The sequence below is a fragment of the Fistularia commersonii genome, unplaced genomic scaffold, assembly GCF_037954325.1.
Source record: "Fistularia commersonii isolate RoL2024-O1a breed Wild unplaced genomic scaffold, RoL_Fcom_v1.0 HiC_scaffold_37, whole genome shotgun sequence".
NCBI lineage: Eukaryota > Metazoa > Chordata > Actinopteri > Syngnathiformes > Fistulariidae > Fistularia > Fistularia commersonii.
The window spans coordinates 395,001-412,500 of record NW_028233995.1 but is presented as its reverse complement, the minus strand read 5'-3'; positions in this window follow the sequence as shown (position 1 = coordinate 412,500).

The following is a 17,500-nucleotide window of genomic DNA, read 5'->3' as shown; positions in this document are numbered from 1 at the left end:
GTCCGCGACCCATCCGGTATGGTATAGTTATGGTTGACTCGCATGTTTGGTTTTGGCAAACGTTTTACGCCGGATGCCCCTCCTGACGCAACCCTCTGCATTTATCCGGGCTTGGGACCGGCACAGGGAGACACTGCTCCGTGCCCCCCCCCCCCAAAGGCAGGCTTGGAGAGACACGGGCCAGTGCCGCCCTGAGGCTGCATTACCCTCTCTTTCTTACATTTATTATAAAAATATGCTTATCTTCCTTTTAGCTCATCACACATGTCTTTATGATTTTCAGTCCATGCCTCAGCCGGCCTGAAGCTCCACTGATGCGCATGTGCGGATGCCTCTATCTAGCGGACATAAAATAAAGACAATCATTCAAATGTGAATGAGTCGGCGTGATGCTCCGGGATGTGTGGAGCTCAGGGAGCTCCACGAGTGAGGGAGTTAAGTTAGGGCGGGGGTGCAAGTAGGCTCTAGGATTCCCCGAGTCGGGGCGAGCGATGGGTTTAGAGGCGTATCGCATTGAAGATAATGGCCGCATATCCTTCTTGGACTTTTCTAAAGCCTTTGACTCGGTCGAACATCCATTTATCATAGCAACGCTCGAACATTTTGGATTTGGTTAAATATTCAGGAATGTGATCCGTGGGCTCTATGAGAATATTCATAGCTGTGTCACCCTGCCAAGCGGCACCACTCCGAGCTTCCATGTTGATGTGGGAATCCCCCAAGGTTGCCCCATCTCACCCTATTTATTTATAATTGCTACCGAAATGCTAGCCGTTTATGTTGAAAAGAGCAACGATATCCAAAAGTTAGACGTGCTGGGGACTGAAATTGTTATTAGCCTGCTGGCAGATGACACAACCTTAGTTTTGAAAAATGAACATCAAGTCCCAATAAGTGCCGAAAACAACCAAAACATTCTCCAAGGCTTCAGGATTGTCATTAAACTTAAAGAAATGCAAACTTCTTGCGCTGCATGACTCGCCACTAAAGGAAATCAGCGATGTTTCTATGAAATCAGAAATAAAATACTTGAGCATTTTCCTATCCAAGGACCAAACGTTAAATCAATCCAGGAACATTGAATCTAAACTGAATCAAAGTAAAGCTTAATTCTAATATATGGCTCCAGAGAGATTTATCAATATTAGGCCGGATATATTTGACTAAAATGGATGTGTTTATCCAGATGTATATACCCAGCGTATTCCAATGCTGCTCCAAATCAACTCGTAAAATCTGTTAACCAAATCAATTTCAACTTTATCTGGAGGAACAGACCACACCATCTAAGAAAAATCACATATGGTGAAAGAAACAAGTGAAGGAGGGCTGAAAGTGATAGAGTCGGACTGCTTGAATGGGACATTGAAGGTGAACTGGTTGAAATCCTGGATCAAACCTCATCGTTCTTTCTGGTATTGTACTCCAAACTACTTATTCAACAAAGTCGGCGGCCTGAGTCTTCTGCTTATCTCTGACTTGGATATCAACAAGATTCCTGTCAAATGTTCAGAGTTCCATAAACAAATATTATTATACTGGAAAATGATATACGTACACAATTTCTCACCACACAGTATAATAGTTTGGAACAATCGATATGTACTGCATGGCAACAAACCTCTGTTTTACAAGGAATGCTTTGAGAAAGGTATATGGTCGATAATTGACTTGATGGATGACACTGGCAGTCCTCTGGACAATGAGCAGTTCTGTACTACACACAGATTCAAGCCTCCCATATTAGAGTTGCTAAAGTTACGAAACGCACTGCCTCGACAATTTGTATTCCTGACCAAAAATATAATGACGCACCGAACCGTACAACCACAGTTACCCCGACTATCACTCCAGGGAATCTCAATTGTGGACAGAAAGCGCGGCAACTCCTTTATTAGGAAATGTTTCACAGGAAACTTATTCCCTGGACGTCAAAAAAAAAAAAAAGGATATTTTAAATAAATTTGATGAGGAATCGATTGCCACGCTGCGAACCATGTATCTGACTCTACCCATACCCCCAAGGCAAAAGAGACCCACTTCAAAATTATGACTGACATCTACCCATCTAAGGAATTATCGAGGGTACGCTTTAATTTTGAAGATAATATTTGTACATTTTGTGAAGACAACATTGAAACCACTGACCATATATTTTTTCTCCTTCTCATTCCATCGTCACCAGTTTCCTTCTCAAAAGATGATATAACATTCTGTTTACTTATAAGCAACATAACAGATGAACTCTGTGTCAATGTTCTTTTAGGCCTGGCCAAGTTCTTCATTCACAAGAACAGAATGCAAAAATGCTCCCCAAATTTTAATGTCTTCATAAACGATTTTGAAATATAAAAAAAAAAAAAAAAAAATCCTTAAAACTTATGGAAAAATCCAAAAACTAAAAAATATAGTTACCCATGTCCGAGGTTCCTTTTTTTTTTGGTAAAAAAAAAAAACAAAAAAAAAAAAACAACTTGATTACATGTTACATTCCCCTTGCAATTTTTTTTTTTTTTTTTTCGTTTTAATTTCTTATTTGTCTATCTATTGATTTAATTACTTCCTTTTAATTTCTTTTTTTGTCTCGCACTGTAAATTTCTCACAAACCTGTAACACTATTAACTTCTCATTACATACAGAACAAATGTCCTGATGTCCGTTGCTTCCTCATCCCTGGTTGTTTCATTGACATTCAGTTCTACCTTGCTATGTTTATTTGTACATCTGTATATTTGGGTGTACTATTTATGTTCAATTAAAAACAGTTTGATGTCTGAGATTCCTTGTGAACCGCCAACTTAATTACATGTTATATTCCCCTCACAATTTTTTTTTTTCGTTTTTAATTTTATTTTTCTATCTATTTATTTAATTATATCCTTTTAATTTTCTTTTTTTGTCTAGCATTAAAAATTTCTCGCAAACCGTTAACACTATTAACTTCTGATTACTTACACCACGAATGCGCTTATGCCCCCCCACCCATCCCGCTTTTTCCGTACGGAGGCAGACACTGAGATCGAAAGCAAATGGGTGTCATTGAAATGCAGTAACAGGGTGATAACAGCCGTGTTCGAAGTGTGTAGGGGCTTATAGGAGAGCAGAAGCACGTCACGCAATTCACCTGAGTTCGGAGGATCGGGAGTACCAGGGCCCATAGCGGAGAAGCGGAAGAGCGGAGTTATGTGTCTCTTCTCAAAGGCCGGGAAGCTGGGGGGCAGCAGGACCCCTTAGAGCGGCTAATGTGAGCCTTCTCCGGACATAGATCACCCGGACTTATGACTGGAGCTCCCGGACCTCCGGGCACACACATATGTGAATGAGTGGATGAGCTAATGTCGGTTTGGTTGTGGATACGTTTCGGCCAATGCTATCAGCACAGCTATGATTATCCCCAGAACGTTGAGAACGAGCTCCCGGAACTCCAGACATGCGTATATAAAAGAGTGGAATTAAGGTGTGTGTGTGTGTGTGTGTGTGTGTGTGTGTGTGTATACGTGTGGGACAGAAGTAATGTTGGGGACAGAAATTGTTATTAGCCTGCTGGCAGATGACACAACCTTAGTTTTGAAAAATGAACATCAAGTCCCAATAAGTGCTGAAAAAAACCAAAACATTCTCCAAGGCTTCAGGATTGTCATTAAACTTAAAGAAATGCAAACTTCTTGCGCTGCATGACTCGCCACTAAAGGAAATCAGCGATGTTTCTATGAAATCAGAAATAAAATACTTGAGCATTTTCCTATCCAAGGACCAAACGTTAAATCAATCCAGGAACATTGAATCTAAACTGAATCAAAGTAAAGCTTAATTCTAATATATGGCTCCAGAGAGATTTATCAATATTAGGCCGGATATATTTGACTAAAATGGATGTGTTTATCCAGATGTATATACCCAGCGTATTCCAATGCTGCTCCAAATCAACTCGTAAAATCTGTTAACCAAATCAATTTCAACTTTATCTGGAGGAACAGACCACACCATCTAAGAAAAATCACATATGGTGAAAGAAACAAGTGAAGGAGGGCTGAAAGTGATAGAGTCGGACTGCTTGAATGGGACATTGAAGGTGAACTGGTTGAAATCCTGGATCAAACCTCATCGTTCTTTCTGGTATTGTACTCCAAACTACTTATTCAACAAAGTCGGCGGCCTGAGTCTTCTGCTTATCTCTGACTTGGATATCAACAAGATTCCTGTCAAATGTTCAGAGTTCCATAAACAAATATTATTATACTGGAAAATGATATACGTACACAATTTCTCACCACACAGTATAATAGTTTGGAACAATCGATATGTACTGCATGGCAACAAACCTCTGTTTTACAAGGAATGCTTTGAGAAAGGTATATGGTCGATAATTGACTTGATGGATGACACTGGCAGTCCTCTGGACAATGAGCAGTTCTGTACTACACACAGATTCAAGCCTCCCATATTAGAGTTGCTAAAGTTACGAAACGCACTGCCTCGACAATTTGTATTCCTGACCAAAAATATAATGACGCACCGAACCGTACAACCACAGTTACCCCGACTATCACTCCAGGGAATCTCAATTGTGGACAGAAAGCGCGGCAACTCCTTTATTAGGAAATGTTTCACAGGAAACTTATTCCCTGGACGTCAAAAAAAAAAAAAAGGATATTTTAAATAAATTTGATGAGGAATCGATTGCCACGCTGCGAACCATGTATCTGACTCTACCCATACCCCCAAGGCAAAAGAGACCCACTTCAAAATTATGACTGACATCTACCCATCTAAGGAATTATCGAGGGTACGCTTTAATTTTGAAGATAATATTTGTACATTTTGTGAAGACAACATTGAAACCACTGACCATATATTTTTTCTCCTTCTCATTCCATCGTCACCAGTTTCCTTCTCAAAAGATGATATAACATTCTGTTTACTTATAAGCAACATAACAGATGAACTCTGTGTCAATGTTCTTTTAGGCCTGGCCAAGTTCTTCATTCACAAGAACAGAATGCAAAAATGCTCCCCAAATTTTAATGTCTTCATAAACGATTTTGAAATATAAAAAAAAAAAAAAAAAAATCCTTAAAACTTATGGAAAAATCCAAAAACTAAAAAATATAGTTACCCATGTCCGAGGTTCCTTTTTTTTTTGGTAAAAAAAAAAAAACAAAAAAAAAAAAACAACTTGATTACATGTTACATTCCCCTTGCAATTTTTTTTTTTTTTTCGTTTTAATTTCTTATTTGTCTATCTATTGATTTAATTACTTCCTTTTAATTTCTTTTTTTGTCTCGCACTGTAAATTTCTCACAAACCTGTAACACTATTAACTTCTCATTACATACAGAACAAATGTCCTGATGTCCGTTGCTTCCTCATCCCTGGTTGTTTCATTGACATTCAGTTCTACCTTGCTATGTTTATTTGTACATTTGTATATTTGGGTGTACTATTTATGTTCAATTAAAAACAGTTTGATGTCTGAGATTCCTTGTGAACCGCCAACTTAATTACATGTTATATTCCCCTCACAATTTTTTTTTTTCGTTTTTAATTTTATTTTTCTATCTATTTATTTAATTATATCCTTTTAATTTTCTTTTTTTGTCTAGCATTAAAAATTTCTCGCAAACCGTTAACACTATTAACTTCTGATTACTTACAGCACGAATGCGCTTATGCCCCCCCACCCCCCGCTTTTTCCGTACGGTGGCAGACACTGAGATCGAAAGCAAATGGGTGTCATTGAAATGCAGTAACAGGGTGATAACAGCCGTGTTCGAAGTTTGTAGGGGCTTATAGGAGAGCAGAAGCACGTCACGCAATTCACCTGAGTTCGGAGGATCGGGAGTACCAGGGCCCATAGCGGAGAAGCGGAAGAGCGGAGTTATGTGTCTCTTCTCAAAGGCGGGGAAGCTGGGGGGCAGCAGGACCCCTTAGACCGGCTAATGTGAGCCTTCTCCGGACATAGATCACCCGGACTTATGACTGGAGCTCCCGGACCTCTGGGCACACACATATGTGAATGAGTGGATGAGCTAATGTTGGTTTGGTTGTGGATACGTTTCGGCCAATGCTATCAGCACAGCTATGATTATCCCCAGAACGTTGAGAACGAGCTCCCGGAACTCCAGACATGCGTATATAAAAGAGTGGAATTAAGGTGTGTGTGTGTGTGTGTGTGTGTGTTTGTGTGTTTGTGTGTGTGTGTGTATACGTGTGGGACAGAAGTAATGTTGGGGACAGAAATTGTTATTAGCCTGCTGGCGGATGACACAACCTTAGTTTTGAAAAATGAACATCAAGTCCCAATAAGTGCTGAAAAAAACCAAAACATTCTCCAAGGCTTCAGGATTGTCATTAAACTTAAAGAAATGCAAACTTCTTGCGCTGCATGACTCGCCACTAAAGGAAATCAGCGATGTTTCTATGAAATCAGAAATAAAATACTTGAGCATTTTCCTATCCAAGGACCAAACGTTAAATCAATCCAGGAACATTGAATCTAAACTGAATCAAAGTAAAGCTTAATTCTAATATATGGCTCCAGAGAGATTTATCAATATTAGGCCGGATATATTTGACTAAAATGGATGTGTTTATCCAGATGTATATACCCAGCGTATTCCAATGCTGCTCCAAATCAACTCGTAAAATCTGTTAACCAAATCAATTTCAACTTTATCTGGAGGAACAGACCACACCATCTAAGAAAAATCACATATGGTGAAAGAAACAAGTGAAGGAGGGCTGAAAGAGATAGAGTCGGACTGCTTGAATGGGACATTGAAGGTGAACTGGTTGAAATCCTGGATCAAACCTCATCGTTCTTTCTGGTATTGTACTCCAAACTACTTATTCAACAAAGTCGGCGGCCTGAGTCTTCTGCTTATCTCTGACTTGGATATCAACAAGATTCCTGTCAAATGTTCAGAGTTCCATAAACAAATATTATTATACTGGAAAATGATATACGTACACAATTTCTCACCACACAGTATAATAGTTTGGAACAATCGATATGTACTGCATGGCAACAAACCTCTGTTTTACAAGGAATGCTTTGAGAAAGGTATATGGTCAATAATTGACTTGATGGATGACACTGGCAGTCCTCTGGACAATGAGCAGTTCTGTACTACACACAGATTCAAGCCTCCCATATTAGAGTTGCTAAAGTTACGAAACGCACTGCCTCGACAATTTGTATTCCTGACCAAAAATATAATGACGCACCGAACCGTACAACCACAGTTACCCCGACTATCACTCCAGGGAATCTCAATTGTGGACAGAAAGCGCGGCAACTCCTTTATTAGGAAATGTTTCACAGGAAACTTATTCCCTGGACGTCAAAAAAAAAAAAAAGGATATTTTAAATAAATTTGATGAGGAATCGATTGCCACGCTGCGAACTATGTATCTGACTCTACCCATACCCCCAAGGCAAAAGAGACCCACTTCAAAATTATGACTGACATCTACCCATCTAAGGAATTATCGAGGGTACGCTTTAATTTTGAAGATAATATTTGTACATTTTGTGAAGACAACATTGAAACCACTGACCATATATTTTTTCTCCTTCTCATTCCATCGTCACCAGTTTCCTTCTCAAAAGATGATATAACATTCTGTTTACTTATAAGCAACATAACAGATGAACTCTGTGTCAATGTTCTTTTAGGCCTGGCCAAGTTCTTCATTCACAAGAACAGAATGCAAAAATGCTCCCCAAATTTTAATGTCTTCATAAACGATTTTGAAATATAAAAAAAAAAAAAAAAATCCTTAAAACTTATGGAAAAATCCGAAAACAAAAAAATATAGTTACCCATGTCCGAGGTTCCTTTTTTTTTTGGTAAAAAAAAAAACAAAAAAAAAAAAACAACTTGATTACATGTTACATTCCCCTTGCAATTTTTTTTTTTTTTTTTCGTTTTAATTTCTTATTTGTCTATCTATTGATTTAATTACTTCCTTTTAATTTCTTTTTTTGTCTCGCACTGTAAATTTCTCACAAACCTGTAACACTATTAACTTCTCATTACATACAGAACAAATGTCCTGATGTCCGTTGCTTCCTCATCCCTGGTTGTTTCATTGACATTCAGTTCTACCTTGCTATGTTTATTTGTACATTTGTATATTTGGGTGTACTATTTATGTTCAATTAAAAACAGTTTGATGTCTGAGATTCCTTGTGAACCGCCAACTTAATTACATGTTATATTCCCCTCACAATTTTTTTTTTTCGTTTTTAATTTTATTTTTCTATCTATTTATTTAATTATATCCTTTTAATTTTCTTTTTTTGTCTAGCATTAAAAATTTCTCGCAAACCGTTAACACTATTAACTTCTGATTACTTACAGCACGAATGCGCTTATGCCCCCCCACCCATCCCGCTTTTTCCGTACGGAGGAAGACACTGAGATCGAAAGCAAATGGGTGTCATTGAAATGCAGTAACAGGGTGATAACAGCCGTGTTCGAAGTGTGTAGGGGCTTATAGGAGAGCAGAAGCACGTCACGCAATTCACCTGAGTTCGGAGGATCGGGAGTACCAGGGCCCATAGCGGAGAAGCGGAAGAGCGGAGTTATGTGTCTCTTCTCAAAGGCGGGGAAGCTGGGGGGCAGCAGGACCCCTTAGACCGGCTAATGTGAGCCTACTCCGGACAGATATCACCCGGAGTTATGACTGGAGCTCCCGGACCTCTGGGCACACACATATATGAATGAGTGGATGAGCTAATGTTGGTTTGGTTGTGGATACGTTTCGGCCAATGCTATCAGCACAGCTATGATTATCCCCAGAACGTTGAGAACGAGCTCCCGGAACTCCAGACATGCGTATATAAAAGAGTGGAATTAAGGTGTGTGTGTGTGTGTGTGTGTGTGTGTGTGTGTGTGTATACGTGTGGGACAGAAGTAATGTTGGGGACAGAAATTGTTATTAGCCTGCTGGCAGATGACACAACCTTAGTTTTGAAAAATGAACATCAAGTCCCAATAAGTGCTGAAAAAAACCAAAACATTCTCCAAGGCTTCAGGATTGTCATTAAACTTAAAGAAATGCAAACTTCTTGCGCTGCATGACTCGCCACTAAAGGAAATCAGCGATGTTTCTATGAAATCAGAAATAAAATACTTGAGCATTTTCCTATCCAAGGACCAAACGTTAAATCAATCCAGGAACATTGAATCTAAACTGAATCAAAGTAAAGCTTAATTCTAATATATGGCTCCAGAGAGATTTATCAATATTAGGCCGGATATATTTGACTAAAATGGATGTGTTTATCCAGATGTATATACCCAGCGTATTCCAATGCTGCTCCAAATCAACTCGTAAAATCTGTTAACCAAATCAATTTCAACTTTATCTGGAGGAACAGACCACACCATCTAAGAAAAATCACATATGGTGAAAGAAACAAGTGAAGGAGGGCTGAAAGTGATAGAGTCGGACTGCTTGAATGGGACATTGAAGGTGAACTGGTTGAAATCCTGGATCAAACCTCATCGTTCTTTCTGGTATTGTACTCCAAACTACTTATTCAACAAAGTCGGCGGCCTGAGTCTTCTGCTTATCTCTGACTTGGATATCAACAAGATTCCTGTCAAATGTTCAGAGTTCCATAAACAAATATTATTATACTGGAAAATGATATACGTACACAATTTCTCACCACACAGTATAATAGTTTGGAACAATCGATATGTACTGCATGGCAACAAACCTCTGTTTTACAAGGAATGCTTTGAGAAAGGTATATGGTCAATAATTGACTTGATGGATGACACTGGCAGTCCTCTGGACAATGAGCAGTTCTGTACTACACACAGATTCAAGCCTCCCATATTAGAGTTGCTAAAGTTACGAAACGCACTGCCTCGACAATTTGTATTCCTGACCAAAAATATAATGACGCACCGAACCGTACAACCACAGTTACCCCGACTATCACTCCAGGGAATCTCAATTGTGGACAGAAAGCGCGGCAACTCCTTTATTAGGAAATGTTTCACAGGAAACTTATTCCCTGGACGTCAAAAAAAAAAAAAAGGATATTTTAAATAAATTTGATGAGGAATCGATTGCCACGCTGCGAACTATGTATCTGACTCTACCCATACCCCCAAGGCAAAAGAGACCCACTTCAAAATTATGACTGACATCTACCCATCTAAGGAATTATCGAGGGTACGCTTTAATTTTGAAGATAATATTTGTACATTTTGTGAAGACAACATTGAAACCACTGACCATATATTTTTTCTCCTTCTCATTCCATCGTCACCAGTTTCCTTCTCAAAAGATGATATAACATTCTGTTTACTTATAAGCAACATAACAGATGAACTCTGTGTCAATGTTCTTTTAGGCCTGGCCAAGTTCTTCATTCACAAGAACAGAATGCAAAAATGCTCCCCAAATTTTAATGTCTTCATAAACGATTTTGAAATATAAAAAAAAAAAAAAAAAATCCTTAAAACTTATGGAAAAATCCGAAAACAAAAAAATATAGTTACCCATGTCCGAGGTTCCTTTTTTTTTTGGTAAAAAAAAAAAACAAAACAAAAAAAACAACTTGATTACATGTTACATTCCCCTTGCAATTTTTTTTTTTTTTTTTCGTTTTAATTTCTTATTTGTCTATCTATTGATTTAATTACTTCCTTTTAATTTCTTTTTTTGTCTCGCACTGTAAATTTCTCACAAACCTGTAACACTATTAACTTCTCATTACATACAGAACAAATGTCCTGATGTCCGTTGCTTCCTCATCCCTGGTTGTTTCATTGACATTCAGTTCTACCTTGCTATGTTTATTTGTACATTTGTATATTTGGGTGTACTATTTATGTTCAATTAAAAACAGTTTGATGTCTGAGATTCCTTGTGAACCGCCAACTTAATTACATGTTATATTCCCCTCACAATTTTTTTTTTTCGTTTTTAATTTTATTTTTCTATCTATTTATTTAATTATATCCTTCTAATTTTCTTTTTTTGTCTAGCATTAAAAATTTCTCGCAAACCGTTAACACTATTAACTTCTGATTACTTACACCACGAATGCGCTTATGCCCCCCCACCCATCCCGCTTTTTCCGTACGGAGGCAGACACTGAGATCGAAAGCAAATGGGTGTCATTGAAATGCAGTAACAGGGTGATAACAGCCGTGTTCGAAGTGTGTAGGGGCTTATAGGAGAGCAGAAGCACGTCACGCAATTCACCTGAGTTCGGAGGATCGGGAGTACCAGGGCCCATAGCGGAGAAGCGGAAGAGCGGAGTTATGTGTCTCTTCTCAAAGGCGGGGAAACTGGGGGGCAGCAGGACCCCTTAGACCGGCTAATGTGAGTCTTCTCCGGACATAGATCACCCGGACTTATGACTGGAGCTCCCGGACCTCTGGGCACACACATATGTGAATGAGTGGATGAGCTAATGTTGGTTTGGTTGTGGATACGTTTCGGCCAATGCTATCAGCACAGCTATGATTATCCCCAGAACGTTGAGAACGAGCTCCCGGAACTCCAGACATGCGTATATAAAAGAGTGGAATTAAGGTGTGTGTGTGTGTGTGTGTGTGTGTGTGTGTGTGTGTATACGTGTGGGACAGAAGTAATGTTGGGGACAGAAATTGTTATTAGCCTGCTGGCAGATGACACAACCTTAGTTTTGAAAAATGAACATCAAGTCCCAATAAGTGCTGAAAAAAACCAAAACATTCTCCAAGGCTTCAGGATTGTCATTAAACTTAAAGAAATGCAAACTTCTTGCGCTGCATGACTCGCCACTAAAGGAAATCAGCGATGTTTCTATGAAATCAGAAATAAAATACTTGAGCATTTTCCTATCCAAGGACCAAACGTTAAATCAATCCAGGAACATTGAATCTAAACTGAATCAAAGTAAAGCTTAATTCTAATATATGGCTCCAGAGAGATTTATCAATATTAGGCCGGATATATTTGACTAAAATGGATGTGTTTATCCAGATGTATATACCCAGCGTATTCCAATGCTGCTCCAAATCAACTCGTAAAATCTGTTAACCAAATCAATTTCAACTTTATCTGGAGGAACAGACCACACCATCTAAGAAAAATCACATATGGTGAAAGAAACAAGTGAAGGAGGGCTGAAAGTGATAGAGTTGGACTGCTTGAATGGGACATTGAAGGTGAACTGGTTGAAATCCTGGATCAAACCTCATCGTTCTTTCTGGTATTGTACTCCAAACTACTTATTCAACAAAGTCGGCGGCCTGAGTCTTCTGCTTATCTCTGACTTGGATATCAACAAGATTCCTGTCAAATGTTCAGAGTTCCATAAACAAATATTATTATACTGGAAAATGATATACGTACACAATTTCTCACCACACAGTATAATAGTTTGGAACAATCGATATGTACTGCATGGCAACAAACCTCTGTTTTACAAGGAATGCTTTGAGAAAGGTATATGGTCAATAATTGACTTGATGGATGACACTGGCAGTCCTCTGGACAATGAGCAGTTCTGTACTACACAGAGATTCAAGCCTCCCATATTAGAGTTGCTAAAGTTACGAAACGCACTGCCTCGACAATTTGTATTCCTGACCAAAAATATAATGACGCACCGAACCGTACAACCACAGTTACCCCGACTATCACTCCAGGGAATCTCAATTGTGGACAGAAAGCGCAGCAACTCCTTTATTAGGAAATGTTTCACAGGAAACTTATTCCCTGGACGTCAAAAAAAAAAAAAAGGATATTTTAAATAAATTTGATGAGGAATCGATTGCCACGCTGCGAACTATGTATCTGACTCTACCCATACCCCCAAGGCAAAAGAGACCCACTTCAAAATTATGACTGACATCTACCCATCTAAGGAATTATCGATGGTACGCTTTAATTTTGAAGATAATATTTGTACATTTTGTGAAGACAACATTGAAACCACTGACCATATATTTTTTCTCCTTCTCATTCCATCGTCACCAGTTTCCTTCTCAAAAGATGATATAACATTCTGTTTACTTATAAGCAACATAACAGATGAACTCTGTGTCAATGTTCTTTTAGGCCTGGCCAAGTTCTTCATTCACAAGAACAGAATGCAAAAATGCTCCCCAAATTTTAATGTCTTCATAAACGATTTTGAAATATAAAAAAAAAAAAAAAAATCCTTAAAACTTATGGAAAAATCCGAAAACAAAAAAATATAGTTACCCATGTCCGAGGTTCCTTTTTTTTTTGGTAAAAAAAAAACAAAAAAAAACAAAAAAAACAACTTGATTACATGTTACATTCCCCTTGCAATTTTTTTTTTTTTTTTCGTTTTAATTTCTTATTTGTCTATCTATTGATTTAATTACTTCCTTTTAATTTCTTTTTTTGTCTCGCACTGTAAATTTCTCACAAACCTGTAACACTATTAACTTCTCATTACATACAGAACAAATGTCCTGATGTCCGTTGCTTCCTCATCCCTGGTTGTTTCATTGACATTCAGTTCTACCTTGCTATGTTTATTTGTACATTTGTATATTTGGGTGTACTATTTATGTTCAATTAAAAACAGTTTGATGTCTGAGATTCCTTGTGAACCGCCAACTTAATTACATGTTATATTCCCCTCACAAATTTTTTTTTTCGTTTTTAATTTTATTTTTCTATCTATTTATTTAATTATATCCTTCTAATTTTCTTTTTTTGTCTAGCATTAAAAATTTCTCGCAAACCGTTAACACTATTAACTTCTGATTACTTACAGCACGATTGCGCTTATGCCCCCCCACCCATCCCGCTTTTTCCGTACGGAGGCAGACACTGAGATCGAAAGCAAATGGGTGTCATTGAAATGCAGTAACAGGGTGATAACAGCCGTGTTCGAAGTGTGTAGGGGCTTATAGGAGAGCAGAAGCACGTCACGCAATTCACCTGAGTTCGGAGGATCGGGAGTACCAGGGCCCATAGCGGAGAAGCGGAAGAGCGGAGTTATGTGTCTCTTCTCAAAGGCGGGGAAGCTGGGGGGCAGCAGGACCCCTTAGACCGGCTAAGGTGAGCCTACTCCGGACAGAGATCACCCGGAGTTATGACTGGAGCTCCCGGACCTCTGGGCACACACATATGTGAATGACTGGATGAGCTAATGTTGGTTTGGTTGTGGATACGTTTCGGCCAATGCTATCAGCACAGCGATGATGAGTTCAGGTGTGTCTGTGTGTGTTTGTGTGTTTGTGTGTGTGTGTGTGTGTGTGTGTGTGTGTGCGTGTGTTTGTGTGTGTGTGAGAGTTTGTTTTTGTGGGTTGGGGGGGGTTCCCGCGGACACGGAGTACCAGGGCCTGGAGCGGATGAGGTGAGGAGCGGAGGAGAGCAGAAGCCCGGACCGTGATTCGCTTGTGTCCAGCGGTTCGGGAGTTCCAGGGCCCGAAACGGAGGAGCGGAGGAGCGGAGGAGCGGAGGAGCGGAGGAGCGGAGGAGCGGAGGACAGCAAAACCCCTTTCTGCAATTCGCCTGAGTCCGGCGGATCGGTAGTACCTGGTTCCGCAGCGGATGAGCGGAGGAGTGGAGGAGATGTTTCTCTTCTCAGAGGCGGCGAGGGGGGGGGGGCAGGACCCCTTACCCTTATCCCCCCCGGACGTTTGAGTGGAGCTCCCGGACCTCCGGGCACGCACATGCGAATGACTGGATCACAGGGAGTGCCAGGGCCTGGAGCGGATGAGCAGAGGAGAGGCGGAGGGCAGAAGCCCGGCCCTGTTCAAGAGTTCCAGGGTCCAAAGCGGGGGAGCGAAGAAGCGGAGGAGGGGAGGAGAGCAGAAGAGCAAAAAACTGGCCCGGAATTCACCGAAGTCCCGCGGATCGGGAGTTCCAGGGCCCGGAGCGGAAGAGCGGAGGAGCGGAGGAGAGGAGGAGCGGAGCAAAGCTAAGCCCGTCTTAACAACAAGGAAATTACAGATGAGGCTATAATTTCTAATGAAAACTTTAAATTCTATAGCCACGTATACACTTCGACATTGTCAAAAAGCGATTGTGACTCCTTTCCATTAAATATTCCTCAATATATCCCAAAAATAAACAACAAACAATATATGTTTGTTTATATATGTTTATATATAAACAACAAAAAATATACAGTTTGATGTCTGAGATTCCTTGTGAATCGCCAACTTAATTACATGTCGTATTCCCCTTGCATTTTTTTTTTTTGGTTTTAATTTCATTTGTCTATCTATTTATCTAATTATTTCCTTTTAATTTCGTTTTTTGTCTAGCACTGTAAATTTCTCACAAACCTGTAACACTATTAACTTCTCATTACATACAGAACAAATGTCCTCATGTCCGTTGCTTCCTCATGCCTGGTTGTTTCATTGACATTCAGTTCTACCTTGCTATGTTTATTTGTACATTTGTATATTTGGGTGTACTATTTATGTTCAATTAAAAACAGTTTGATGTCTGAGATTCCCTGTGAACCGCCAACTTAATTACATGTTATATTCCCCTCACATTTTTTTTTTTTTCGTTTTTAATTTTATTTTTCTATCTATTTATTTAATTATATCCTTTTAATTTTCTTTTTTTGTCTAGCATTAAAAATTTCTCGCAAACCGTTAACACTATTAACTTCTGATTACTTACAGCACGAATGCGCTTATGCCCCCCCACCCCCCACCCCCCCGCTTTTTCCGTACGGTGGCAGACACTGAGATCGAAAGCAAATGGGTGTCATTGAAATGCAGTAACAGGGTGATAACAGCCGTGTTCGAAGTGTGTAGGGGCTTATAGTAGAGCAGAAGCACGTCACGCAATTCACCTGAGTTCGGAGGATCGGGAGTACCAGGGCCCATAGCGGAGAAGCGGAAGAGCGGAGTTATGTGTCTCTTCTCAAAGGCCGGGAAGCTGGGGGGCAGCAGGACCCCTTAGAGCGGCTAATGTGAGCCTTCTCCGGACATAGATCACCCGGACTTATGACTGGAGCTCCCGGACCTCTGGGCACACACATATGTGAATGAGTGGATGAGCTAATGTTGGTTTGGTTGTGGAAACGTTTCGGCCAATGCTATTAGCACAGCTATGATGAGTTCAGGTGTGTCTGTGTGTGTTTGTGTGTTTGTGTGTGTGTGTGTGTGTGTGTGTGTGCGTGTGTTTGTGTGTGTGTGAGAGTTTGTTTTTGTGGGTTGGGGGGGGTTCCCGCGGACACGGAGTACCAGGGCCTGGAGCGGATGAGGTGAGGAGCGGAGGAGAGCAGAAGCCCGGACCGTGATTCGCTTGTGTCCAGCGGTTCGGGAGTTCCAGGGCCCGAAACGGAGGAGCGGAGGAGCGGAGGACGGCAAAACCCCTTTCTGCAATTCGCCTGAGTCCGGCGGATCGGTAATACCTGGTTCCGCAGCGGAGGAGCGGAGGAGTGGAGGAGATGTTTCTCTTCTCAGAGGCGGCGAGGAGGGGGGGAGAGGGACAGGACCCCTTACCCTTACCCCCCCCGGACGTTTGAGTGGAGCTCCCGGACCTCCGGGCACGCACATGCGAATGACTGGATCACAGGGAGTGCCAGGGCCTGGAGCGGATGAGCAGAGGAGAGGCGGAGGGCAGAAGCCCGGCCCTGTTCAAGAGTTCCAGGGTCCAAAGCGGGGGAGCGAAGAAGCGGAGGAGGGGAGGAGAGCAGAAGAGCAAAAAAACTGGCCCGGAATTCACCGAAGTCCCGCGGATCGGGAGTTCCAGGGCCCGGAGCGGAAGAGCGGAGGAGAGGAGGAGCGGAGCAAAGCGGAAGCCCGTCTTAACAACAAGGAAATTACAGATGAGGCTATCATTTCCAATGAAAACTTTAAATTCTATAGCCACCTATACACTTCGACATTGTCAAAAAGCGATTGTGACTCCTTTCCATTAAATATTCCTCAATATATCCCAAAAATAAACAACAAACAATATATGTTTGTTTATATATGTTTATATATAAACAACAAAAAATATACAGTTTGATGTCTGAGATTCCTTGTGAATCGCCAACTTAATTACATGTCGTATTCCCCTTGCATTTTTTTTTTTCGGTTTTAATTTCATTGGTCTATCTATTTATTTAATTATTTCCTTTTAATTTCTTTTTTTGTCTAGCAATGTAAATTTCTCACAAACCGTTAACACTATTAACTTCTGATTACATACAGAACGAATGTCCTTATGTCCTTTTCTTCTTCATGCCTGGTTGTTTCATTGACATTCAGTTCTACCTTGCCATGTTTATTTGTACATTTGCGTGTACTATTTATGTTCAATTAAAAAAAAAAAAAAAAAAAGAATGAGAGGCTGAGAAAATCTCCATGTCTCTCTCTCTCCCCCCTTAATGCCCCCCCGCTTTTTCCGTACGTTGGCAGACAATGAGATCAAAAGCAAATGGGTGTCATCGTAATGCAGTAACAGGGTGATAAAGGCCATGTTAGAAGTGTGTATGGGCTTATTTTACAGGCTTTCCCCTGGTACTCCATGGATTACCAGGG